Raw genomic sequence first — 24,732 nt, forward strand, 5'->3', positions numbered from 1 at the left:
AGTCCCCTCCATCTCCAACCTCTGGAAAACCCCCAACCCCTTGGAGAACTGCCGGCACCGCTACCGTGGGGGCCGGGACCCTGCTCTGTGTCCTCCTGTGGCCCAGTCCAAGGGGCCTGGGCCTGGCCAGGGGTGGATTGGGCCCCAACCACCCCGGGGTGTGCACTTGCTAAAAGCCAGCGATTAGATATTGGATTCGAGCTCCATTGAGGTCATTTCACTAATGAATGCACCGAAAAGAGTTTCCTAATCCATCTGTGAGGGTGGCAACTGAAAAAGAATTTTAAAGCTGACAGAATAGGCGAGGGAAGGCATAGGAGATTTCCACACCCAGTAAGGAAGACTTTCCCGAAATGGAAGAAAGAAACAAGCAAACAGAGACACCGGTAGCCCGCAAGGATCAGAGTCTGCCCCTGAGAGAAAGCACCCTGACCAGGTTCACCCGTGGGTGGGTGGCGAGCCAGCGGCATTCAGAAGCACGAGGCCCGCAGTCTGTGCAGAAGACACCTGCACTCGGGGGTGTGTGGCGGCACGATTCCCAAGCAGCTCCAGATGTTAATCCAAGGAGAAGCCAGGGAGTTCCCAACGCCCAAGCTGTCCTCAGCCCAAGACTGGCTGCTGTGGGAATGCGAAGCCCGGCTCCTTGTTTCAGAGCAGGACAACCAGGAGGTGTGATGTACACACCGGGGTTCCCAGGAGGATCAGGCTGAAGCTGGGACTTGGCCTGAAAGTGTCCGCTCGCATGGCCACCCCCTTCCCCTTCCTGCTCCTCTACTCCTGGTGCCCCTCCATCCAGGGGCCAGACCTTAAAGAGTCACCCGCAAGAGAATCCTGGTCCCAAAGGAGCCTTCTGGGGGACCCGTGCTGAAAGAGGTTGTGGGCATGGCCCGCTGGGGCTCTGCCCGACCCAGGGGTGAGAGATGCAACCTCCCAGCTCTGGGTCCCTGCAGCGGAAGCGTTGGCAAGCACAGGGCCAGTCCTCCAAAGGCCCAGGTGCAGGGAGCCCAGGCCAAGTAGCCTGTGGAAGATGCCACATGCCATGCCACCCCGGGAACAGGACTGTAAGCCCCGGCCCCTCCCTCCTCCTCCTCCTCCTCCTCCTCCTCCTCCTCCTCCCCCCCACATGGTGCAGGGATCAGAGACACCTCTGACACTTGCTACCCAAAGTGCAAAGGGCATCCGTTGCTCCTCCAAACCCCCCGCCCAGCAGACCGCGTTGTCCAGCCAGCCCCCGGGCCTCCCTGGGGTGCCCAGCACAAAAGTGCAGACACCCACCGGACCCTCAATCTCAGTTTTCGGGTGTTTTTGCCACTCTAAGGACCCGCAGGCCAGCTGGGCCTTCTGGCAGGACAGAGAGCCCCGGAATCCGACGTGGAGAGCTGGGTGTATGTCCCCATCAGGAGGCGGTCCCCACCTCCGTGGCTCTCCCCTTGCGGGGAGTGGCAGCCGCGGGGCCTCAGATAAGACACCAGGCTGGGCCCCTGCGGCACAGGGGGAGCACGTCCCCCGCAGGCCACTTAGCGAGGGCGGCAGGCGGACGGTTGGGTTGCGCGAGACACTGCGGCCGCCCTGCTACCGGGTTCCTGGGAGGGCGTCCTGGAACCAGCGTCCACACCAAGCCCTTGGAAGGCCCAGGCGACGGAGGAGCCCCGTCAGGCAGGGGCCGAGGACGGTGACGGCCCAGGCGGGGAGGAGCGTGTCAGGCGGCGCAGAGGACGGTGACAGGTACAGGCTGGGCGGGAAGGAGTCAGTCAGGCAGGGGCCGAGGAGGAGACGGGCTGGTTAAGGGTTAGGGTTAGAGTCAGGGCACAAGTCACAATCTCAAAGACCTGGAAGCGACCCGAGTGCCCATCGACCCACGAGAGCGTAAATAAAATGTGGCGCGTGGACACCACGGAGTGCTATTCGGCTGTGAGGAGCAGCGGTGAGGGGGCACCTCTCGTGGTTCTCCTGGCCAGAGCTGGAACCCGTTCCAGTAAGCCAAGTATCCCAAGAATGGACACACGAGCACCACGTGCTCGCGCTCACCAGCAAATGGGTACGAACCGATGGACACCTAAGTGGACACAGAGGAATCACCTTCATCGGGTGGGTGTCGGGCGGGTGGGGGGAGGGGATGGGCATACACATCCACTAGGAATGGGGTCGGTGCGCACCCACTGGGGGATGGGCGCACTTGAAACTCTGACCCGAGGGGGGAGGCTGGGAGAGGGCAATGCACCCGACCTTAACATTGGTACCCCCACAATACGCTGGAACAACATGAGAGGTAAATGAATAAGAACACAGGGGGGAGTGGGGCAAGGGCAACACATGTCACCTTAATACTTGTACTCCCATCATCTGCTTGAAAAGAGAGAGAAAAGAAAATGCAATCATAGAGATAAGAGACACTTTTTAAAAATAATGAATCCGAAGAGAAAAGTAAAAGGAGGCCTGTGGAGCAGGTCTGGGTGTGACTCCGGATCCCCCAACCTCCAGTGCCACCACCAGAGATTCCTACGTGTAGCCCATAGAATCCCAAAAGCAACGAGATGAGTTCTGGTCACATACTCCCTCAAAATGACATCCTGGCCTTCTTCTGGAACTCCCTCCCCTCTCAGACTCTCAAGGTTTCCTCCAGCGTGTCGGTTCCCACAGAGCAGACGCTGTGTGGATCTGTCCATATCCACACACCCACGGGAGACAGGCAGGCAGAGCGCTGTGTGGAACTGGCTGTGTCCACACACCCACGGGAGACTGGCAGGCGGGACGCAGTGTGGAGCTTGCTGTGTCCACACACCCACCGGAGACGTGCAGTTAAGGCGCTGTGTGGACGTGGCTGTGTCCACTCACCCATGGGAGACAGGCAGGTAGGGCACTGCGTGGAACTGGCTGTGTCCACACACCCACGGGAGACGGTCAGGCAGGGTCCTGTGGGGATGTGGCTGTGTCCTCAATCCCAAGGAAGACGGTCTGGCAGGGTGCTGTGTGGGTCTGGTGTGTCCACACACTCACGGGACACAGGCAGGCTGGGCGCCGTGTGGACCTGGCTGTGTCCACACACCCATGGGAGATGGGAAGGCTGGGCGCTGTGTGGAACTGGCTGTGTCAACACACCCACGGGAGACTGGCAGGTAGGGCGCAGTGTGGAAATGACTGTGTTCACACACCCATGGGAGACGATCAGCCAGGGTGCTCTGTGGATCTGGCTGTGTCCACACACCCATGGGAGACAGGAAAGCTGGGCGCCGTGTGGATCTGGCTGTGTCCATAAATCCATGGGAGAAGGGCAGGCTAGGTGTTGTGTGGAACTGGTTGTGTCCACACACCCACCGGAGACGGGCAGGCAGGGCGCAGTGTGGAATTGGCTGTGTCCACACACCCACGGGTGACGGGCAGGGAGGGCGCATGTGGACCTTGCTGTGTCCACACACCCACTGCAGATGGCAGGTAGGGCGCTGTGTGTACTTGGCTGTGTCAACTCACCCATGGGAGACAGGCAAGTAGGGCGCTGCGTGGAACTGGCTGTGTCCACACACCATCGGGAGACTTTCAGGCAGGGTCCTGTGTGGATTTGGCTGTGTCCACAAACCCAAGGAAGACGGGCAGGCTGGGCGCAGTGTGGATGTGGCTGTGTCCACTCACCCACGAGAGATGGGCAGGCTGGGCGCTGTGTGGATCTGGCTGTGTCCACTCACCCAAAGGAGATGGGCAGGCTGGGCGCTGTGTGGATCTGGCTGTGTCCACTCACCCACAGGAGATGGGCAGGCGGGGGCAGTGTGGAACTGGCTGTGTCCAAACACCAACGGGAGACGGGCAGGCAGTGTGCAGTGTGGATCTGGCTGTGTCCACTCACCCATGGTTGACGGACAGGCAGGGCGCAGTGTGGATCTTGCCGTGTCCACACAACCACGGGAGACGGGCTGGCAGGGTGCTGTGTGGATCTGGCTGTGTCCAAACACCCATAAGAGACAGTCAGGCAGGGTGTTGTGTGGATTTGGCCGTGTCCAGACACCCACGAGAAACAGGCAGTAAGGGCGCTGTGTGGAACGGGCTGTGTCCACACACCCATGGGTGCCGTCAGGCAGTGCGCAGTGTGGAACTTGCTGTGTCCACACACCCAATGGAGATGGGCAGGAAGGGCGCTGTGTGGATGTGGTTGTATCCACTCACCCACGGGAGACAGGCAGGCAGGGCGCTGTGTGGATCTGTGTTCACACACACATGGGAGACGGTCAGGCAGGGTGCTGTGTGGATCTGGTGTGTCCACACACTCACAGGAACCAGGCCGGCTTGGGGTCATGTGGATCTGCCTGTGTCCACACACCCATGGGAGACGGGAAGGCTGGGCACTGTGTGGAACTCGCTGTGTCAACACACCCATGGGAGACTGGCAGGTAGGGCGCAGTGTGGATGTGGCTGTGTATACTAACCCGCGGGAGACAGGCAGGCAGGGCGCAGTGGGGAAATGGCTGTGTCCACACACCCACGAGAGCCGGGCAGGAAGGGCTCTGTGTGGAACTGGCTGTATCCACTCACCCACGGGAGACATGCAGGCAGAGCGCAGTGTGGATGTGGATGTGTCCACTCACCCACGAGAGACGGGCAGGCAGGGCGCAGTGTGGATCTGGCTGTGTCCACTCACACATGGGTGACGAGAGGGCAGAGCGCAGTGTGGAACTGGCTATGTCCACACACCTACGGGAGATGGTCAGGCAGGGGTCTGTATGGAACTGGCTGTGTCCACACAAACACGGGAGACGAGCAGGCAGGGTGTAGTGTGGATCTGGCTGTGTCCACTCACCCATGGGTGACGGGCAGGCTAGGCGCAGTGTGGAACTGGCTGTGTCCACTCACCCATGGGAGACGGGCATGCAGGGCTCAGTATGGATGTGGCTGTGTCCACTCACCAATGGGAGATGGGCAGGCAGGGCTCTGTGTGGAACTGGCTGTGTCCACTTACTCACGGGAGACGGGCAGGCAGGGCGCAGTGTGGATGTGGCTGTGTCCACAAACCCAAGGGAGATGGTCAGGCAGGGCGCAATGTAGATGTGGCTGTGTCCACTCATCCACGGGAGAAGGGCAGGCTGGGCGCCATATGGATCTGGCTGTGTCCACTCACCCATTGAAGATGGGCAGACAGGCCGCAGTGTGGATCTGGCTGTGTCCACTCACCCACGGTAGACGGGCAGGGAGGGCGCTGTGTGGATCTGGCTGTGTCCTCTCTCCCATGTGTGATGGGTAGGCAGGGCGAAGTGTGCAACTGGCTGTGTCCACACACCCACCGGAGACGGGCAGGCAGAGCGCAGTGTGGATGTGGCTGTGTGCACTCACCCATGGGAGACGGGCAGGTAGGGCGCAGTGTGGAACTGGCTGCGTCCACACACCCAAGGGTGACGGGCAGGCATGGCGCAGTGTGTATCTGGCTGTGTCCACTCACCCATATGACACGGGCAGGCAGGGCGCAGTGTGGATCTTGCCGTGTCCACACCCCCACGGGAGACGAGCAGGCTGGGCGCCGTGTGGATCTGGCTGTGTCCACACACCCATGGAAGACGGGCAGGCAGGGCGCAGTGTGGAATTGGCTGTGTCCACACACCCACCGGAGACGGGCAGGCAGGGCTCTGTGTAGAACTGGCTGTGTCCACACACAGACGGGAGACAGGCAGGCAAGGCGCAGTGTGGATCGGGCTGTGTACACTCACCCACGGGAGATGGGCAGGCTGGGCACCATTTGGATCTGGCTGTGTCCACTAACCCACGGGAAACATGCAGGCAGGGCGCAGTGTGGAAATGGCTGTGTCTACACACCCATGGGAGACAGTCAGGCAGGGTGCTGTGTGGATGTGGCTGTGTCCACACACCCACGGGAGACAGGCAGGCAGGGCGCAGTGTGGAACTGGCTGTATATACACACCCATGGGAGACAGTCAGGCAGGGTGCTGTGTGGATGTGGCTGTGTACACACACCCACAGGAGACAGGCAGGCTGGGCGCCGTGTGGATCTGGCTGTGTCCACACACTCACGGGAGACGGTCATTCAGGGCGCAGTGTGGATGTGGCTGTGTCCACTGACCAACGGGAGACGGGCAGGCAGGGCGCAGTGTGGAACTGGCTGTGTCCACTCTCCCACGGGAGATGGGCAGGCAGGTCGCAGTGTGCATGTGGCTGTGTCCACTCACCCACGGGAGATGGGCAGGCAGGGCGCAGTGTGGATGTGGCTATGTCACTCACCCACGGAGACGGGCAGGCAGGGCACAATGTGGATCTAGCTGTGTCCACTCAACCACGGGAGACGCGCAGGTAGGGCGCAGTGTGGAACTGGCTGTGGCCACACACCCACGGGAGACAGGCAGGCCGGGTGCAGTGTGGATGTGGCTGTGTCCACTCACCCACAGGTGATGGGCAGGCAGGGCACAGTGTGGAACTGGCTGTGTCCACTCACCGACGGGAGACGGGCAGGCAGGGCACAGTGTGGATTTGGCTGTGTCCACTCACCCACGGGAGAAGGGCAGGCAGGGCACAGTGTGGATTTGGCTGTGTCCACTCACCCACGGGAGAAGGGCAGGCTGGGCGCCGTGTGGATCTGGCTGTGTCCACACACCCACGGGAGATGGGCAGGCAGGGCGCAGTGTAGATGTGGCTGTGTCCAATCACCCAAGCGACGGGCAGGTAGGGCGCAGTGTGGAACTGGCTGTGTCCACTCACCCACGGGAGACAGGCAGGAAGGGCACAGTGTGAATCTTGCCGTGTCCACACACCCACGGGAGAAGGGCAGGCAAGGCGCAGTGTGGAACTTGTTCTGTCCACACACCCACCAGAGACAGGCGGGCAGGGCGCAGTGTGGATGTGACTGTGTAAACTCACCGACGGGAGACGGGCAGTCAGGGCGCAGTGTGGAACTGGCTGTGTCCACACACCAAAGGGACACAGGCAGGCAGGGCACAGTGTGGATCTAGCTGTGTCCACACACCCAAGGGAGACGAGCAGGCCGTGCGCTGTGTCGATCTGGGTGTGTCCACACACACATGGGGGATGGTCAGACAGGGTGCCAGACCTTTGGTCTGAGACCTGACAGTCCAGATGGCACGCATGCTGCCGCGTGGCGGCGGTGTCGCGGCTTGGGACAAGAGGAGGCCCCACGGTGCGGGCTGGGGCGGCAGGCACCGCGGCCGGCGCTGAGAGTGGGGGTGATCCGCCGGACCGCCGCCCCAGCGCGCTCCCAGCAAGGGGACAGAGCAACAGGCAAAAAAAAAAAAAAAAGCCTACAGCACCCTGGATTCCCAGGCGGTCTTCTCCACATCCAATAGGGAGGGGATGGGTGCGCACCGACTGGGGGATGGGCGCACCTGAAGCTCTGACCCGAGGGGGGAGGCGGGGAAAGAGCAATGCACCCGACCTGAACATTGGTACCCCCACAATACGCTGGGAGAAAATGAGAAATAAATAAGGACACAGGGGGGAGGGGGGCACGGGCAACACATGTCACCTCGATACTTGTACTCCCATCATCTGCTTGAAAAGAGAGAGAAAAGAAAATGCAATCATAGAGATAAGAGACACTTTCTAAGAAAATGAATCCGAAAAGAAAAGTAAAAGGAGGCCTGTCGAGCAGGTCTGGGTGTGACTCCGGATCCCCCAACCTCCAGTGCCACCACCAGAGATTCCTACGTGTAGCCCACAGAACCCCAAAAGCAACGGGACGAGTTCTGGTCACAAACTCGCTCAAAGTGACATCCTGGAATCCTTCCGGAACTCCCTCCCCTCTCAGACTCTCGAGGTTTCCTCCAGCGTGTCGGTTCCCACAGACCAGAACTTTGGTCTGAGACCTGACAGTCCAGATGGCACGCGTGCTGCCCCGTGGCGGTGGTGTCCCGGCTTGGGACAAGAGGAGGCCCCACGGTGCGGGCTGGGGCGGCAGGCACCGCGGCGGGCGCTGAGGGTGGGGGTGATCCGCCGGACGGCCGCCCCTCCGCACTCCCAGCAAGGGGACGGAGCAACAGGCAATAAAAAAAAAAAAAAAAAAAGCCTAGGGCACCCGGGATTCCCAGGCGGTCTCCCATCCAAGTACTAACCAGGCCCGACGCTGCTTAGCTTCTGAGAGCAGACGAGATGGGGCGCGTTCGGGGTGGTGTGGCCGTAGACCGCGGAGGGCGCCCCTGCCCCGCTCAAGAGGCCAGCCTCACCGCGCTTCCCCGCGATACCGCTGACCCACGCCGGGCCTGTGGAGTTCGCCGGCCCGGTCGGGCGGACTCCGGAGGACTGAGGTGAGGGACGGGGCGGGGTGGGGGGCTGTCTACACACACACACACACACACACACACACACACACAGACACGATGCGCCTCCACGGCTGGACCCCCCAAGGTGGAGACCTTCCAGCCCCCCTCCTCTCCTCACCTCGCCTCCTTCACCTACCCGCGCCCACCCCCAGGGCGCCGCCGCTGACTGCGCACGCGCGCTCACCCTTTGACCCCAGCCAGGGGCCGCCCTCCCGCACAACCCCTGTCAGCTGCGCCCCCGCCCTGTGGGTGGGCTGCCGCCTATTCCCCAGGGCCAGGGCTGGGGCACAGCGCATGGGGGAGGGGAGCGAGTGTAGGGGCGTCTCTCGGGATGTGTCCCATGGCTGGGGTGGGGCGGGGCGGGGTGGTTTGGGGGGCGCTGAAGAAATCAGTCCCCTCCATCTCCTACCTCTGGAAAACCCCCAAGCCCTTGGAGAACTGCCGGCACCGCTCCCGTGGGGGCCGGGACCCTGCTCTGTGTCCTCCTGTGGCCCAGTCCAAGGGGCCTGGGCCTGGCCCGGGGCTGGATTGGACCCCAACCACCCTCGGGTGTGGACTTGCTAAAAGCCGGCGATTAGATATTGGATTCGAGCTTCCTTGAGGTCATTTCACTAATGAATGCACCGAAAAGAGTTTTCTAATCCTTCTGTGAGGGTGGCAACTGAAAGAGAATTTTAAAGCTGACAGAATAGGCGAGGAAAGGCATAGGAGATTTCCACAGCCAGTAAGGAAGACTTTCCCGAAATGGAAGAAAGGAACGAGCAAACAGAGACACCGGTAGCCCGCCCGGATCAGAGTCGGCTCCTCAGAGAAAGCACCCTGACCAGGTTCACCCGTGGGTGGGTGGCGAGCCAGTGGCATTCAGAAGCGCGAGGCCCGCAGTCTGTGCAGAAGACACCTGCACTCGGGTGTGTGTGGCGGCACGATTCCCAAGCAGCTCCAAATGGTAATCCAAAGAGACGCCAGGGAGTCCCCAAGGCCCCAGGTGTCCTCAGCCCACGACTGGCTGCTGTGGGAATGCGAAGCCCGGCTCCTTGTCTCAGAGCGGGACAACCAGGAGGTGTGACGTACACCCCGGGGTTCCCAGGAGGATCAGGCTGAAGCTGGTACTTGGCCTGAAAATGTCCCCTCGCATGGGCACCCCCTTCCGCTTCCGGCTCCTCTACTCCCGGTGCCCCTCCATCCAGGGGCCAGACTTTAAGAAGTCACCCGCAGGAGAATCCTGGTCCCAAAGGAGCCTTCTGGGGGACCCGTGCTGAGAGAGGTTGTGGGCATGGCCCGCTGGGGCTCTGCCCGGCCCAGGGCTGGGAGATGCCACCTCCCAGCTCCGGGTCCCTGCAGGAAGCGTTGGCAAGAACAGGGCCAGTCCCCCAAAGGCCCAGGTGCAGGGAGCCCAGGCCAAGCAGCCTGTGGAAGAAGCCACATGCCGTGCCACCCCGGGAACACGACTGCAGGTCGCGGCCCCTCCTGCCTCCTGCCCGACATGGCGCAGGGCTCAGAGACACCTGAGACGCTGCTACCAAAGTCCAAAGGGCATCGGTTGCTCCTCCAAAGCCCCCGAGCGAGCAGACCGCGTTGTCCAGCCAGCCCCTGGGCCTCCCTGGGGTGCCCAGCACAAAAGTGCAGACGACCACCGGACTCGCAATATCAGTTTGAGGATGTTTCTGCCACTCTAAGGACCCGCAGGCCAGCTGGGCCTTCAGGCAGGACAGAGAGCCCCGGAACCCGACGTGGAGAGCTGCGTGGACGTCCCCATCAGGAGGCGGTCCCCACCTCCGAGGCTCTCCCCTTGCGGGGAGCGGCAGCCCCAGGGCCTCAGGGAAGACACCAGGCTGGGCCCCCGCGGCACAGCGGGGCACGTCCCCGTCCCCGGCAGGCGACTTAGCGATGCCTGCGCCAGACTGCTGCGGCCGCCCTGCTGCCGGGTTCCTGGAGGGCTTCCTGGAAGCAGCGTCCACACCAAGCCCCTGGAAGGCCCAGGCGACGGAGGAGCCGGTCAGGCAGGGGCCGAGGACGGTGACGGGCGGGGAGGAGCGTGTCAGGCAGGGGCCGAGGACGGTGACAGGCCGGGCGGGAAGGAGCCGGTCAGGCAGGGGCCCAGGACAGTGACGGGCCTGGCCGGGGAGGAGCGAGTCAGGCAGTGGCCCAGGTGGTGGGCCGGGCGGGGAGGAGCCTGTCAGGCAGGGGCAGAGGACAGCGACGGTGACGGTGACGGGCCGGTGACGGTGACGGGCCGGGGCGGGAAGGGGCCGGTCAGGCAGGGGCAGGGGCCGAGGACAGTGACGGGCCTGGCGGGGGAGGAGCGCGTCAGGCAGGGGCAGAGGAGACGGGCTGGGTAAGGGGTAGGGTGACAGGTAGGGCACAATTCACAATCGCAAAGATGTGGAAGCGACCCGAGTGCCCACCCATCCAGGAGTGCATTAATAACATGTGGCGCGTGGACACCACGGAGTGCCATTCGGCTGTGAGGAGCAGCGGTGAGAGGGCGCCTCTCGTGTTCTCCTGGCCAGAGCTGGAACCCGTTCCAGTAGGCCAGGTGTCCCAAGAACGGACACACGAGCACCACGTGCGCGCGCTCACCGGCAAATTGGTAGGAACGGATGGACACCTAAGTGGACAGAGAGGAATCACCTTCATCCGGTGGGTGTCGGGGGGCGGGCGTGGGGAGGGGATGGGCGTACACATCCATTAGGGAGGGGGTGGGTGCGCATCGACTGGGGGATGGGCGCACTTGAAGCTCTGACCCGAGGGGGGAGGCGGGGAAAGAGCAATGCACCCGACCTGAACATTGGTACCCCCACAATACGCTGGGAGAAAATGAGAAATAAATAAGGACACAGGGGGGAGGGGGGCACGGGCAACACATGTCACCTCAATACTTGTACTCCCATCATCTGCTTGAAAAGAGAGAGAAAAGAAAATGCAATCATAGAGATAAGAGACACTTTCTAAGAAAATGAATCCGAAAAGAAAAGTAAAAGGAGGCCTGTCGAGCAGGTCTGGGTGTGACTCCGGATCCCCCAACCTCCAGTGCCACCACCAGATATTCCTACGTGTAGCCCACAGAACCCCAAAAGCAACGGGACGAGTTCTGGTCACAAACTCGCTCAAAGTGACATCCTGGAATCCTTCCGGAACTCCCTCCCCTCTCAGACTCTCGAGGTTTCCTCCAGCGTGTCGGTTCCCACAGACCAGACCTTTGGTCTGAGACCTGACAGTCCAGATGGCACGCGTGCTGCCCCGTGGCGGCGGTGTCCCGGCTTGGGACAAGAGGAGGCCCCACGGTGCGGGCTGGGGCGGCAGGCACCGCGGCGGGCGCTGAGGGTGGGGGTGATCGGCCGGACGGCCGCCCCTCCGCGCTCCCAGCAAGGGGACGGAGCAACAGGCAATAAGAAAAAAAAAAAAAAAAGCCTAGGGCACCCGGGATTCCCAGGCGGTCTCCCATCCAAGTACTAACCAGGCCCGACCCTGCTTAGCTTCTGAGAGCAGACGAGATGGGGCGCGTTCGGGGTGGTGTGGCCGTAGACCGCGGAGGGCGCCCCTGCCCCGCTCAAGAGGCCAGCCTCACCGCGCTTCCCCGCGATACCGCTGACACACGCCGGGCCTGTGGAGTTGGCCGGCCCGGTCGGGCGGACTCCGGAGGACTGAGGTGAGGGACGGGGCGGGGCGGGGTGGGGTGGGGGGCTGTCTACACACACACACACACACACACACACACACACACACACACACAGACACGATGCGCCTCCACGGCTGGACCCCCCAAGGTGGAGACCTTCCAGCCCCCCTCCTCTCCTCACCTCGCCTCCTTCACCTACCCGCGCCCACCCCCAGGGCGCCGCCGCTGACTGCGCACGCGCGCTCACCCTTTGACCCCAGCCAGGGGCCGCCCTCCCGCACAACCCCTGTCAGCTGGGCCCCCGCCCTGTGGGTGGGCTGCCGCCTATTCCCCAGGGCCAGGGCTGGGGCACAGCGCATGGGGGAGGGGAGCGAGTGTAGGCGCGTCTCTCGGGATGTGTCCCATGGCTGGGGTGGGGCGGGGTGGTTTGGGGGGCGCTGAAGAAATCAGTCCCCTCCATCTCCTACCTCTGGAAAACCCCCAACCCCTTGGAGAACTGCCGGCACCGCTACCGTGGGGGCCCGGACCCTGCTCTGTGTCCTCCTGTGGCCCAGTCCAAGGGGCCTGGGCCTGGCCCGGGGCTGGATTGGACCCCAACCACCCTCGGGTGTGGACTCGCTAAAAGCCGGCGATTAGATATTGGATTCGAGCTTCCTTGAGGTCATTTCACTAACGAATGCACCGAAAAGAGTTTCCTAATCCATCTGTGAGGGTGGCAACTGAAAGAGAATTTTAAAGCTGACAGAATAGGCGAGGAAAGGCATAGGAGATTTCCACACCCAGTAAGGAAGACTTTCCCGAAATGGAAGAAAGGAACGAGCAAACAGAGACACCGGTAGCCCGCCCGGATCAGAGTCGGCTCCTCAGAGAAAGCACCCTGACCAGGTTCACCCGTGGGTGGGTGGCGAGCCAGTGGCATTCAGAAGCGCGAGGCCCGCAGTCTGTGCAGAAGACACCTGCACTCGGGTGTGTGTGGCGGCACGATTCCCAAGCAGCTCCAAATGGTAATCCAAAGAGACGCCAGGGAGTCCCCAAGGCCCCAGGTGTCCTCAGCCCACGACTGGCTGCTGTGGGAATGCGAAGCCCGGCTCCTTGTCTCAGAGCGGGACAACCAGGAGGTGTGACGTACACCCCGGGGTTCCCAGGAGGATCAGGCTGAAGCTGGTACTTGGCCTGAAAATGTCCCCTCGCATGGGCACCCCCTTCCGCTTCCGGCTCCTCTACTCCCGGTGCCCCTCCATCCAGGGGCCAGACTTTAAGAAGTCACCCGCAGGAGAATCCTGGTCCCAAAGGAGCCTTCTGGGGGACCCGTGCTGAGAGAGGTTGTGGGCATGGCCCGCTGGGGCTCTGCCCGGCCCAGGGCTGGGAGATGCCACCTCCCAGCTCCGGGTCCCTGCAGGAAGCGTTGGCAAGAACAGGGCCAGTCCCCCAAAGGCCCAGGTGCAGGGAGCCCAGGCCAAGCAGCCTGTGGAAGAAGCCACATGCCGTGCCACCCCGGGAACACGACTGCAGGTCGCGGCCCCTCCCGCCTCCTCCCCGACATGGCGCAGGGCTCAGAGACACCTGAGACGCTGCTACCAAAGTCCAAAGGGCATCGGGTGCTCCTCCAAAGCCCCCGAGCAGACCGCGTTGTCCAGCCAGCCCCTGGGCCTCCCTGGGGTGCCCAGCACAAAAGTGCAGACGACCACCGGACTCGCAATATCAGTTTGAGGATGTTTCTGCCACTCTAAGGACCCGCAGGCCAGCTGGGCCTTCAGGCAGGACAGAGAGCCCCGGAATCCGACGAGGAGAGCTGCGTGGACGTCCCCATCAGGAGGCGGTCCCCACCTCCGAGGCTCTCCCCTTGCGGGGAGCGGCAGCCCCAGGGCCTCAGGGAAGACACCAGGCTGGGCCCCCGCGGCACAGCGGGGCACGTCCCCGTCCCCGGCAGGGGACTTAGCGATGCCTGCGCGCCAGACTGCTGCGGCCGCCCTGCTGCCGGGTTCCTGGAGGGCTTCCTGGAAGCAGCGTCCACACCAAGCCCCTGGAAGGCCCAGGCGACGGAGGAGCCGGTCAGGCAGGGGCCGAGGACGGTGACGGGCGGGGAGGAGCGTGTCAGGCAGGGGCCGAGGACGGTGACAGGCCGGGCGGGAAGGAGCCGGTCAGGCAGGGGCCCAGGACAGTGACGGGCCTGGCCGGGGAGGAGCGAGTCAGGCAGTGGCCCAGGTGGTGGGCCGGGCGGGGAGGAGCCTGTCAGGCAGGGGCAGAGGACGGTGACGGTGACGGTGACGGGCCGGGGCGGGAAGGGGCCGGTCAGGCAGGGGCAGGGGCCGAGGACAGTGACGGGCCTGGCGGGGGAGGAGCGCGTCAGGCAGGGGCAGAGGAGACGGGCTGGGTAAGGGGTAGGGTGACAGTTAGGGCACAATTTACAATCGCAAAGATGTGGAAGCGACCCGAGTGCCCATCCATCCAGGAGTGCATTAATAACATGCGGCGCGTGGACACCACGGAGTGCCATTCGGCTATGAGGAGCAGTGGTGAGAGGGCGCCTCTCGTGTTCTCCTGGCCAGAGCTGGAACCCGTTCCAGTAGGCCAGGTATCCCAAGAACGGACACACGAGCACCACGTGCGCGCGCTCACCGGCAAATTGGTACGAACGGATGGACACCTAAGTGGACAGCGAGGAATCACCTTCATCGGGTGGGTGTCGGGCGGGCGTGGGGAGGGGGTGGGCATACACATCCATTAGGGAGGGGGTGGGTGCGCACCGACTGGGGGATGGGCGCACTTGAAGCTCTGACCCGAGGGGGGAGGCGGGGAAAGAGCAATGCACCCGACCTGAACATTGGTACCCCCACAATACGCTGGGAGAAAATGAGAAATAAATAAGGAGACAGGGGGGATGGGGGCACGGGCAACACATGTCACCTCAATACTTGTACTCCCATCATCTGCTTGAAAAGAGAGAGAAAAGAAAATGCAATCATAGAGATAAGAGACACTTTCTAAGAAAATGAATCCGAAAAGAAAAGTAAAAGGAGGCCTGTCGAGCAGGTCTGGGTGTGACTCCGGATCCCCCAACCTCCAGTGCCACCACCAGAGATTCCTGCGTGTAGCCCATAGAACCCCAAAAGCAACGGGACGAGTTCTGGTCACATACTCGCTCAAAGTGACATCCTGGAATCCTTCCGGAACCCCCTCCCCTCTCAGACTCTCGAGGTTTCCTCCAGCGTGGCGGTTCCCACAGACCAGACCTTTGGTCTGAGACCTGACAGTCCAGATGGCACGCATGCTGCCCCGTGGCGGCGGTGTCCCGGCTTGGGACAAGAGGAGGCCCCACGGTGCGGGCTGGGGCGGCAGGCACCGCGGCGGGCGCTGAGGGTGGGGGTGATCCGCCGGACGGCCGCCCCGCCGCCGCGCTCCCAGCAAGGGGACAGAGCAACAGGCAAAAAAAAAAAAAAAAAAAAAAGCCTAGGGCACCCGGGATTCCCAGGCGGTCTCCCATCCAAGTACTAACCAGGCCCGACGCTGCTTAGCTTCTGAGAGCAGACGAGATGGGGCGCGTTCGGGGTGGTGTGGCCGTAGACCGCGGAGGGCGCCCCTGCCCCGCTCAAGAGGCCAGCCTCACCGCGCTTCCCCGCGATAGCGCTGACCCGCGCCGGGCCTGTGGAGTTCGCCGGCCCGGTCGGGCGGACTCCGGAGGACTGAGGTGAGGGACGGGGCGGGGCGGGGTGGGGTGGGGGGCTGTCTACACACACACACACACACACACACACACACACACACACAGACACGATGCGCCTCCACGGCTGGACCCGCCAAGGTGGAGACCTTCCAGCCCCTCTCCTCTCCTCTCCTCGCCTCCTTCACCTACCCGCCCCCACCCCCAGCGCGCGGCCGCTGACTGCGCACGCGCGCTCACCCTTTGACCCCAGCCAGGGGCCGCCCTCCCGCACAACCCCTGTCAGCTGCGCCCCCGCCCTGTGGGTGGGCTGCCGCCTATTCCCCAGGGCCAGGGCTGGGGCACAGCGCATGGGGGAGGGGAGCGAGTGTAGGGGCGTCTCTCGGGATGTGTCCCATGGCTGGGGTGGGGCGGGGCGGGGTGGTTTGGGGGGCGCTGAAGAAATCAGTCCCCTCCATCTCCTACCTCTGGAAAACCCCCAAGCCCTTGGAGAACTGCCGGCACCGCTCCCGTGGGGGCCGGGACCCTGCTCTGTGTCCTCCTGTGGCCCAGTCCAAGGGGCCTGGGCCTGGCCCGGGGCTGGATTGGACCCCAACCACCCTCGGGTGTGGACTTGCTAAAAGCCGGCGATTAGATATTGGATTCGAGCTTCCTTGAGGTCATTTCACTAATGAATGCACCGAAAAGAGTTTCCTAATCCATCTGTGAGGGTGGCAACTGAAAGAGAATTTTAAAGCTGACAGAATAGGCGAGGAAAGGCATAGGAGATTTCCACACCCAGTAAGGAAGACTTTCCCGAAATGGAAGAAAGAAACGAGCAAACAGAGACACCGGTAGCCCGCCCGGATCAGAGTCTGCTCCTTAGAGAAAGCACCCTGACCAGGTTCACCCGTGGGTGGGTGGCGAGCCAGTGGCATTCAGAAGCGCGAGGCCCGCAGTCTGTGCAGAAGACACCTGCACTCGGGTGTGTGTGGCGGCAGGATTCCCGAGCAGCTCCAAATGGTAATCCAAAGAGAAGCCAGGGAGTTCCCAAGGCCCCAGGTGTCCTCAGCCCACGACTGGCTGCTGTGGGAATGCGAAGCCCGGCTCCTTGTCTCAGAGCGGGACAACCAGGAGGTGTGACGTACACCCCGGGGTTCCCAGGAGGATCAGGCTGAAGCTGGTACTTGGCCTGAAAATGTCCCCTCGCATGGGCACCCCCTTCCGCTTCCGGCTCCTCTACTCCCGGTGCCCCTCCATCCAGGGGCCAGACTTTAAGAAGTCACCCGCAGGAGAATCCTGGTCCCAAAGGAGCCTTCTGGGGGACCCGTGCTGAGAGAGGTTGTGGGCATGGCCCGCTGGGGCTCTGCCCGGCCCAGGGCTGGGAGATGCCACCTCCCAGCTCCGGGTCCCTGCAGGAAGCGTTGGCAAGCACAGGGCCAGTCCCCCAAAGGCCCAGGTGCAGGGAGCCCAGGCCAAGCAGCCTGTGGAAGAAGCCACATGCCGTGCCACCCCGGGAACACGACTGCAGGTCGCGGCCCCTCCCGCCTCCTCCCCGACATGGCGCAGGGCTCAGAGACACCTGAGACGCTGCTACCAAAGTCCAAAGGGCATCGGGTGCTCCTCCAAAGCCCCCGAGCAGACCGCGTTGTCCAGCCAGCCCCTGGGCCTCCCTGGGGTGCCCAGCACAAAAGTGCAGACGACCACCGGACTCGCAATATCAGTTTGAGGATGTTTCTGCCACTCTAAGGACCCGCAGGCCAGCTGGGCCTTCAGGCAGGACAGAGAGCCCCGGAATCCGACGAGGAGAGCTGCTTGGACGTCCCCATCAGGAGGCGGTCCCCACCTCCGAGGCTCTCCCCTTGCGGGGAGCGGCAGCCCCAGGGCCTCAGGGAAGACACCAGGCTGGGCCCCCGCGGCACAGCGGGGCACGTCCCCGTCCCCGGCAGGGGACTTAGCGATGCCTGCGCGCCAGACTGCTGCGGCCGCCCTGCTGCCGGGTTCCTGGAGGGCTTCCTGGAAGCAGCGTCCACACCAAGCCCCTGGAAGGCCCAGGCGACGGAGGAGCCGGTCAGGCAGGGGCCGAGGACGGTGACGGGCGGGGAGGAGCGTGTCAGGCAGGGGCCGAGGACGGTGACAGGCCGGGCGGGAAGGAGCCGGTCAGGCAGGGGCCCAGGACAGTGACGGGCCTGGCCGGGGAGGAGCGAGTCAGGCAGTGGCCCAGGTGGTGGGCCGGGCGGGGAGGAGCCTGTCAGGCAGGGGCAGAGGACGGTGACGGTGACGGTGACGGTGACGGGCCGGGGCGGGAAGGGGCCGGTCAGGCAGGGGCAGGGGCCGAGGACAGTGACGGGCCTGGCGGGGGAGGAGCGCGTCAGGCAGGGGCAGAGGAGACGGGCTGGGTAAGGGGTAGGGTGACAGTTAGGGCACAATTTACAATCGCAAAGATGTGGAAGCGACCCGAGTGCCCATCCATCCAGGAGTGCATTAATAACATGCGGCGCGTGGACACCACGGAGTGCCATTCGGCTATGAGGAGCAGTGGTGAGAGGGCGCCTCTCGTGTTCTCCTGGCCAGAGCTGGAACCCGTTCCAGTAGGCCAGGTATCCCAAGAACGGACACACGAGCACCACGTGCGCGCGCTCACCGGCAAATTGGTACGAACGGATGGACGCCTAAGTGGACAGCGAGGAATCACCTTCATCGGGTGGGTGTCGGGCGGGCGTGGGGAGGGGGTGGGCATACACATCCATTAGGGAGGGGGTGGGTGCGCACCGACTGGGGGATGGGCGCACTTGAAGCTCTGACCCGAGGGGGGAGGCGGGGAAAGAGCAATGCACCCGACCTGAACATTGGTACCCCCACAATACGCTGGGAGAAAATGAGAAATAAATAAGGAGACAGGGGGGATGGGGGCACGGGCAACACATGTCACCTCAATACTTGTACTCCCATCATCTGCTTGAAAAGAGAGAGAAAAGAAAATGCAATCATAGAGATAAGAGACACTTTCTAAGAAAATGAATCCGAAAAGAAAAGTAAAAGGAGGCCTGTCGAGCAGGTCTGGGTGTGACTCCGGATCCCCCAACCTCCAGTGCCACCACCAGAGATTCCTGCGTGTAGCCCATAGAACCCCAAAAGCAACGGGACGAGTTCTGGTCACATACTCGCTCAAAGTGACATCCTGGAATCCTTCCGGAACCCCCTCCCCTCTCAGACTCTCGAGGTTTCCTCCAGCGTGGCGGTTCCCACAGACCAGACCTTTGGTCTGAGACCTGACAGTCCAGATGGCACGCATGCTGCCCCGTGGCGGCGGTGTCCCGGCTTGGGACAAGAGGAGGCCCCACGGTGCGGGCTGGGGCGGCAGGCACCGCGGCGGGCGCTGAGGGTGGGGGTGATCCGCCGGACGGCCGCCCCGCCGCCGCGCTCCCAGCAAGGGGACAGAGCAACAGGCAAAAAAAAAAAAAAAAAAAAAAGCCTAGGGCACCCGGGATTCCCAGGCGGTCTCCCATCCAAGTACTAACCAGGCCCGACGCTGCTTAGCTTCTGAGAGCAGACGAGATGGGGCGCGTTCGGGGTGGTGTGGCCGTAGACCGCGGAGGGCGCCCCTGCCCCGCTCAAGAGGCCAGCCTCACCGCGCTTCCCCGCGATAGCGCTGACCCGCGCCGGGCCTGTGGAGTTCGCCGGCCCGGTCGGGCGGACTCCGGAGGACTGAGGTGAGGGACGGGGCGGGGCGGGGTGGGGTGGGGGGCTGTCTACACACACACACACACACACACACACACACACACACACAGACACGATGCGCCTCCACGGCTGGACCCGCCAAGGTGGAGACCTTCCAGCCCCTCTCCTCTCCTCTCCTCGCCTCCTTCACCTACCCGCCCCCACCCCCAGCGCGCGGCCGCTGACTGCGCACGCGCGCTCACCCTTTGACCCCAGCCAGGGGCCGCCCTCCCGCACAACCCCTGTCAGCTGCGCCCCCGCCCTGTGGGTGGGCTGCCGCCTATTCCCCAGGGCCAGGGCTGGGGCACAGCGCATGGGGGAGGGGAGCGAGTGTAGGGGCGTCTCTCGGGATGTGTCCCATGGCTGGGGTGGGGCGGGGCGGGGTGGTTTGGGGGGCGCTGAAGAAATCAGTCCCCTCCATCTCCTACCTCTGGAAAACCCCCAAGCCCTTGGAGAACTGCCGGCACCGCTCCCGTGGGGGCCGGGACCCTGCTCTGTGTCCTCCTGTGGCCCAGTCCAAGGGGCCTGGGCCTGGCCCGGGGCTGGATTGGACCCCAACCACCCTCGGGTGTGGACTTGCTAAAAGCCGGCGATTAGATATTGGATTCGAGCTTCCTTGAGGTCATTTCACTAATGAATGCACCGAAAAGAGTTTCCTAATCCATCTGTGAGGGTGGCAACTGAAAGAGAATTTTAAAGCTGACAGAATAGGCGAGGAAAGGCATAGGAGATTTCCACACCCAGTAAGGAAGACTTTCCCGAAATGGAAGAAAGAAACGAGCAAACAGAGACACCGGTAGCCCGCCCGGATCAGAGTCTGCTCCTTAGAGAAAGCACCCTGACCAGGTTCACCCGTGGGTGGGTGGCGAGCCAGTGGCATTCAGAAGCGCGAGGCCCGCAGTCTGTGCAGAAGACACCTGCACTCGGGTGTGTGTGGCGGCAGGATTCCCGAGCAGCTCCAAATGGTAATCCAAAGAGAAGCCAGGGAGTTCCCAAGGCCCCAGGTGTCCTCAGCCCACGACTGGCTGCTGTGGGAATGCGAAGCCCGGCTCCTTGTCTCAGAGCGGGACAACCAGGAGGTGTGACGTACACCCCGGGGTTCCCAGGAGGATCAGGCTGAAGCTGGTACTTGGCCTGAAAATGTCCCCTCGCATGGGCACCCCCTTCCGCTTCCGGCTCCTCTACTCCCGGTGCCCCTCCATCCAGGGGCCAGACTTTAAGAAGTCACCCGCAGGAGAATCCTGGTCCCAAAGGAGCCTTCTGGGGGACCCGTGCTGAGAGAGGTTGTGGGCATGGCCCGCTGGGGCTCTGCCCGGCCCAGGGCTGGGAGATGCCACCTCCCAGCTCCGGGTCCCTGCAGGAAGCGTTGGCAAGCACAGGGCCAGTCCCCCAAAGGCCCAGGTGCAGGGAGCCCAGGCCAAGCAGCCTGTGGAAGAAGCCACATGCCGTGCCACCCCGGGAACACGACTGCAGGTCGCGGCCCCTCCCGCCTCCTCCCCGACATGGCGCAGGGCTCAGAGACACCTGAGACGCTGCTACCAAAGTCCAAAGGGCATCGGGTGCTCCTCCAAAGCCCCCGAGCAGACCGCGTTGTCCAGCCAGCCCCTGGGCCTCCCTGGGGTGCCCAGCACAAAAGTGCAGACGACCACCGGACTCGCAATATCAGTTTGAGGATGTTTCTGCCACTCTAAGGACCCGCAGGCCAGCTGGGCCTTCAGGCAGGACAGAGAGCCCCGGAATCCGACGAGGAGAGCTGCGTGGACGTCCCCATCAGGAGGCGGTCCCCACCTCCGAGGCTCTCCCCTTGCGGGGAGCGGCAGCCCCAGGGCCTCAGGGAAGACACCAGGCTGGGCCCCCGCGGCACAGCGGGGCACGTCCCCGTCCCCGGCAGGGGACTTAGCGATGCCTGCGCGCCAGACTGCTGCGGCCGCCCTGCTGCCGGGTTCCTGGAGGGCTTCCTGGAAGCAGGGTCCACACCAAGCCCCTGGAAGGCCCAGGCGACGGAGGAGCCGGTCAGGCAGGGGCCGAGGACGGTGACGGGCGGGGAGGAGCGTGTCAGGCAGGGGCCGAGGACGGTGACAGGCCGGGCGGGAAGGAGCCGGTCAGGCAGGGGCCCAGGACAGTGACGGGCCTGGCCGGGGAGGAGCGAGTCAGGCAGTGGCCCAGGTGGTGGGCCGGGCGGGGAGGAGCCTGTCAGGCAGGGGCAGAGGACGGTGACGGTGACGGTGACGGTGACGGTGACGGGCCGGGGCGGGATGGGGCCGGTCAGGCAGGGGCAGGGGCCGAGGACAGTGACGGGCCTGGCGGGGGAGGAGCGCGTCAGGCAGGGGCAGAGGAGACGGGCTGGGTAAGGGGTGGGGTGACAGTTAGGGCACAATTCACAATCGCAAAGATGTGGAAGCGACCCGAGTGCCCATCCATCCAGGAGTGCATTAATAACATGCGGCGCGTGGACACCACGGAGTGCCATTCGGCTATGAGGAGCAGCGGTGAGAGGGCGCCTCTCGTGTTCTCCTGGCCAGAGCTGGAACCCGTTCCAGTAGGCCAGGTATCCCAAGAACGGACACACGAGCACCACGTGCGCGCGCTCACCGGCAAATTGGTACGAACGGATGGACGCCTAAGTGGACAGCGAGGAATCACCTTCATCGGGTGGGTGTCGGGCGGGCGTGGGGAGGGGGTGGGCATACACATCCATTAGGGAGGGGGTGGGTGCGCACCGACTGGGGGATGGGCGCACTTGAAGCTCTGACCCGAGGGGGGAGGCGGGGAAAGAGCAATGCACCCGACCTGAACATTGGTACCCCCACAATACGCTGGGAGAAAATGAGAAATAAATAAGGAGACAGGGGGGAGGGGGGCACGGGCAACACATGTCACCTCAATACTTGTACTCCCATCATCTGCTTGAAAAGAGAGAGAAAAGAAAATGCAATCATAGAGATAAGAGACACTTTCTAAGAAAATGAATCCGAAAAGAAAAGTAAAAGGAGGCCTGTCGAGCAGGTCTGGGTGTGACTCCGGATCCCCCAACCTCCAGTGCCACCACCAGAGATTCCTGCGTGTAGCCCATAGAACCCCAAAAGCAACGGGACGAGTTCTGGTCACATACTCGCTCAAAGTGACATCCTGGAATCCTTCCGGAACCCCCTCCCCTCTCAGACTCTCGAGGTTTCCTCCAGCGTGGCGGTTCCCACAGACCAGACCTTTGGTCTGAGACCTGACAGTCCAGATGGCACGCATGCTGCCCCGTGGCGGCGGTGTCCCGGCTTGGGACAAGAGGAGGCCCCACGGTGCGGGCTGGGGCGGCAGGCACCGCGGCGGGCGCTGAGGGTGGGGGTGATCCGCCGGACGGCCGCCCCGCCGCCGCGCTCCCAGCAAGGGGACAGAGCAACAGGCAAAAAAAAAAAAAAAAAAAAAAAGCCTAGGGCACCCGGGATTCCCAGGCGGTCTCCCATCCAAGTACTAACCAGGCCCGACGCTGCTTAGCTTCTGAGAGCAGACGAGATGGGGCGCGTTCGGGGTGGTGTGGCCGTAGACCGCGGAGGGCGCCCCTGCCCCGCTCAAGAGGCCAGCCTCACCGCGCTTCCCCGCGATAGCGCTGACCCGCGCCGGGCCTGTGGAGTTCGCCGGCCCGGTCGGGCGGACTCCGGAGGACTGAGGTGAGGGACGGGGCGGGGCGGGGTGGGGTGGGGGGCTGTCTACACACACACACACACACACACACACACACACACACACACAGACACGATGCGCCTCCACGGCTGGACCCGCCAAGGTGGAGACCTTCCAGCCCCCCTCCTCTCCTCACCTCGCCTCCTTCACCTACCCGCCCCCACCCCCAGCGCGCGGCCGCTGACTGCGCACGCGCGCTCACCCTTTGACCCCAGCCAGGGGCCGCCCTCCCGCACAACCCCTGTCAGCTGCGCCCCCGCCCTGTGGGTGGGCTGCCGCCTATTCCCCAGGGCCAGGGCTGGGGCACAGCGCATGGGGGAGGGGAGCGAGTGTAGGGGCGTCTCTCGGGATGTGTCCCATGGCTGGGGTGGGGCGGGGCGGGGTGGTTTGGGGGGCGCTGGAGAAATCAGTCCCCTCCATCTCCTACCTCTGGAAAACCCCCAAGCCCTTGGAGAACTGCCGGCACCGCTCCCGTGGCGGCCGGGACCCTGCTCTGTGTCCTCCTGTGGCCCAGTCCAAGGGGCCTGGGCCTGGCCCGGGGCTGGATTGGACCCCAACCACCCTCGGGTGTGGACTTGCTAAAAGCCGGCGATTAGATATTGGATTCGAGCTTCCTTGAGGTCATTTCACTAATGAATGCACCGAAAAGAGTTTCCTAATCCATCTGTGAGGGTGGCAACTGAAAGAGAATTTTAAAGCTGACAGAATAGGCGAGGAAAGGCATAGGAGATTTCCACACCCAGTAAGGAAGACTTTCCCGAAATGGAAGAAAGAAACGAGCAAACAGAGACACCGGTAGCCCGCCCGGATCAGAGTCTGCTCCTTAGAGAAAGCACCCTGACCAGGTTCACCCGTGGGTGGGTGGCGAGCCAGTGGCATTCAGAAGCGCGAGGCCCGCAGTCTGTGCAGAAGACACCTGCACTCGGGTGTGTGTGGCGGCAGGATTCCCGAGCAGCTCCAAATGGTAATCCAAAGAGAAGCCAGGGAGTTCCCAAGGCCCCAGGTGTCCTCAGCCCACGACTGGCTGCTGTGGGAATGCGAAGCCCGGCTCCTTGTCTCAGAGCGGGACAACCAGGAGGTGTGACGTACACCCCGGGGTTCCCAGGAGGATCAGGCTGAAGCTGGTACTTGGCCTGAAAATGTCCCCTCGCATGGGCACCCCCTTCCGCTTCCGGCTCCTCTACTCCCGGTGCCCCTCCATCCAGGGGCCAGACTTTAAGAAGTCACCCGCAGGAGAATCCTGGTCCCAAAGGAGCCTTCTGGGGGACCCGTGCTGAGAGAGGTTGTGGGCATGGCCCGCTGGGGCTCTGCCCGGCCCAGGGCTGGGAGATGCCACCTCCCAGCTCCGGGTCCCTGCAGGAAGCGTTGGCAAGCACAGGGCCAGTCCCCCAAAGGCCCAGGTGCAGGGAGCCCAGGCCAAGCAGCCTGTGGAAGAAGCCACATGCCGTGCCACCCCGGGAACACGACTGCAGGTCGCGGCCCCTCCCGCCTCCTCCCCGACATGGCGCAGGGCTCAGAGACACCTGAGACGCTGCTACCAAAGTCCAAAGGGCATCGGGTGCTCCTCCAAAGCCCCCGAGCAGACCGCGTTGTCCAGCCAGCCCCTGGGCCTCCCTGGGGTGCCCAGCACAAAAGTGCAGACGACCACCGGACTCGCAATATCAGTTTGAGGATGTTTCTGCCACTCTAAGGACCCGCAGGCCAGCTGGGCCTTCAGGCAGGACAGAGAGCCCCGGAATCCGACGAGGAGAGCTGCGTGGACGTCCCCATCAGGAGGCGGTCCCCACCTCCGAGGCTCTCCCCTTGCGGGG

At 63.3% G+C, this 24,732-nt stretch overlaps 1 long non-coding RNA gene and 5 pseudogenes across 12 annotated transcripts; all 6 read right to left on the reverse strand.

Annotated features, from left to right (window-relative positions):
• Nucleotides 1–2,378: 2,378 nt before the first annotated feature.
• LOC142862597 (uncharacterized) lies at nt 2,379–7,956 on the reverse strand. Of its 12 annotated transcripts, none has more exons than XR_012913659.1 (4): nt 6,850–7,956; nt 5,847–6,685; nt 3,681–5,785; nt 2,379–3,546 (listed from the first exon to the last, which is right to left on the reverse strand). It is a non-coding gene; the product is annotated as an uncharacterized LOC142862597 (long non-coding RNA). The 12 variants fall into 12 exon arrangements; XR_012913655.1 differs by having other exon boundaries at nt 3,681–4,984; nt 5,105–6,685; XR_012913661.1 differs by having other exon boundaries at nt 2,379–2,913; nt 3,469–3,560; nt 3,681–6,685.
• A 52-nt stretch (nt 7,957–8,008) lies between these two features.
• On the reverse strand, nt 8,009–8,127 carry LOC142862909 (uncharacterized; annotated as a pseudogene).
• Nucleotides 8,128–11,672: 3,545 nt separating this feature from the next.
• Nucleotides 11,673–11,791, reverse strand: LOC142862872 (uncharacterized; annotated as a pseudogene).
• A 3,539-nt stretch (nt 11,792–15,330) lies between these two features.
• Nucleotides 15,331–15,449, reverse strand: LOC142862910 (uncharacterized; annotated as a pseudogene).
• Nucleotides 15,450–18,995: 3,546 nt separating this feature from the next.
• Nucleotides 18,996–19,114, reverse strand: LOC142862911 (uncharacterized; annotated as a pseudogene).
• A 3,553-nt stretch (nt 19,115–22,667) lies between these two features.
• LOC142862912 (uncharacterized) lies at nt 22,668–22,786 on the reverse strand (annotated as a pseudogene).
• Between the last annotated feature and the right edge of the window lie 1,946 nt (nt 22,787–24,732).

The sequence above is a fragment of the Microcebus murinus genome, chromosome 20, assembly GCF_040939455.1.
Source record: "Microcebus murinus isolate Inina chromosome 20, M.murinus_Inina_mat1.0, whole genome shotgun sequence".
Lineage (NCBI taxonomy): Eukaryota > Metazoa > Chordata > Mammalia > Primates > Cheirogaleidae > Microcebus > Microcebus murinus.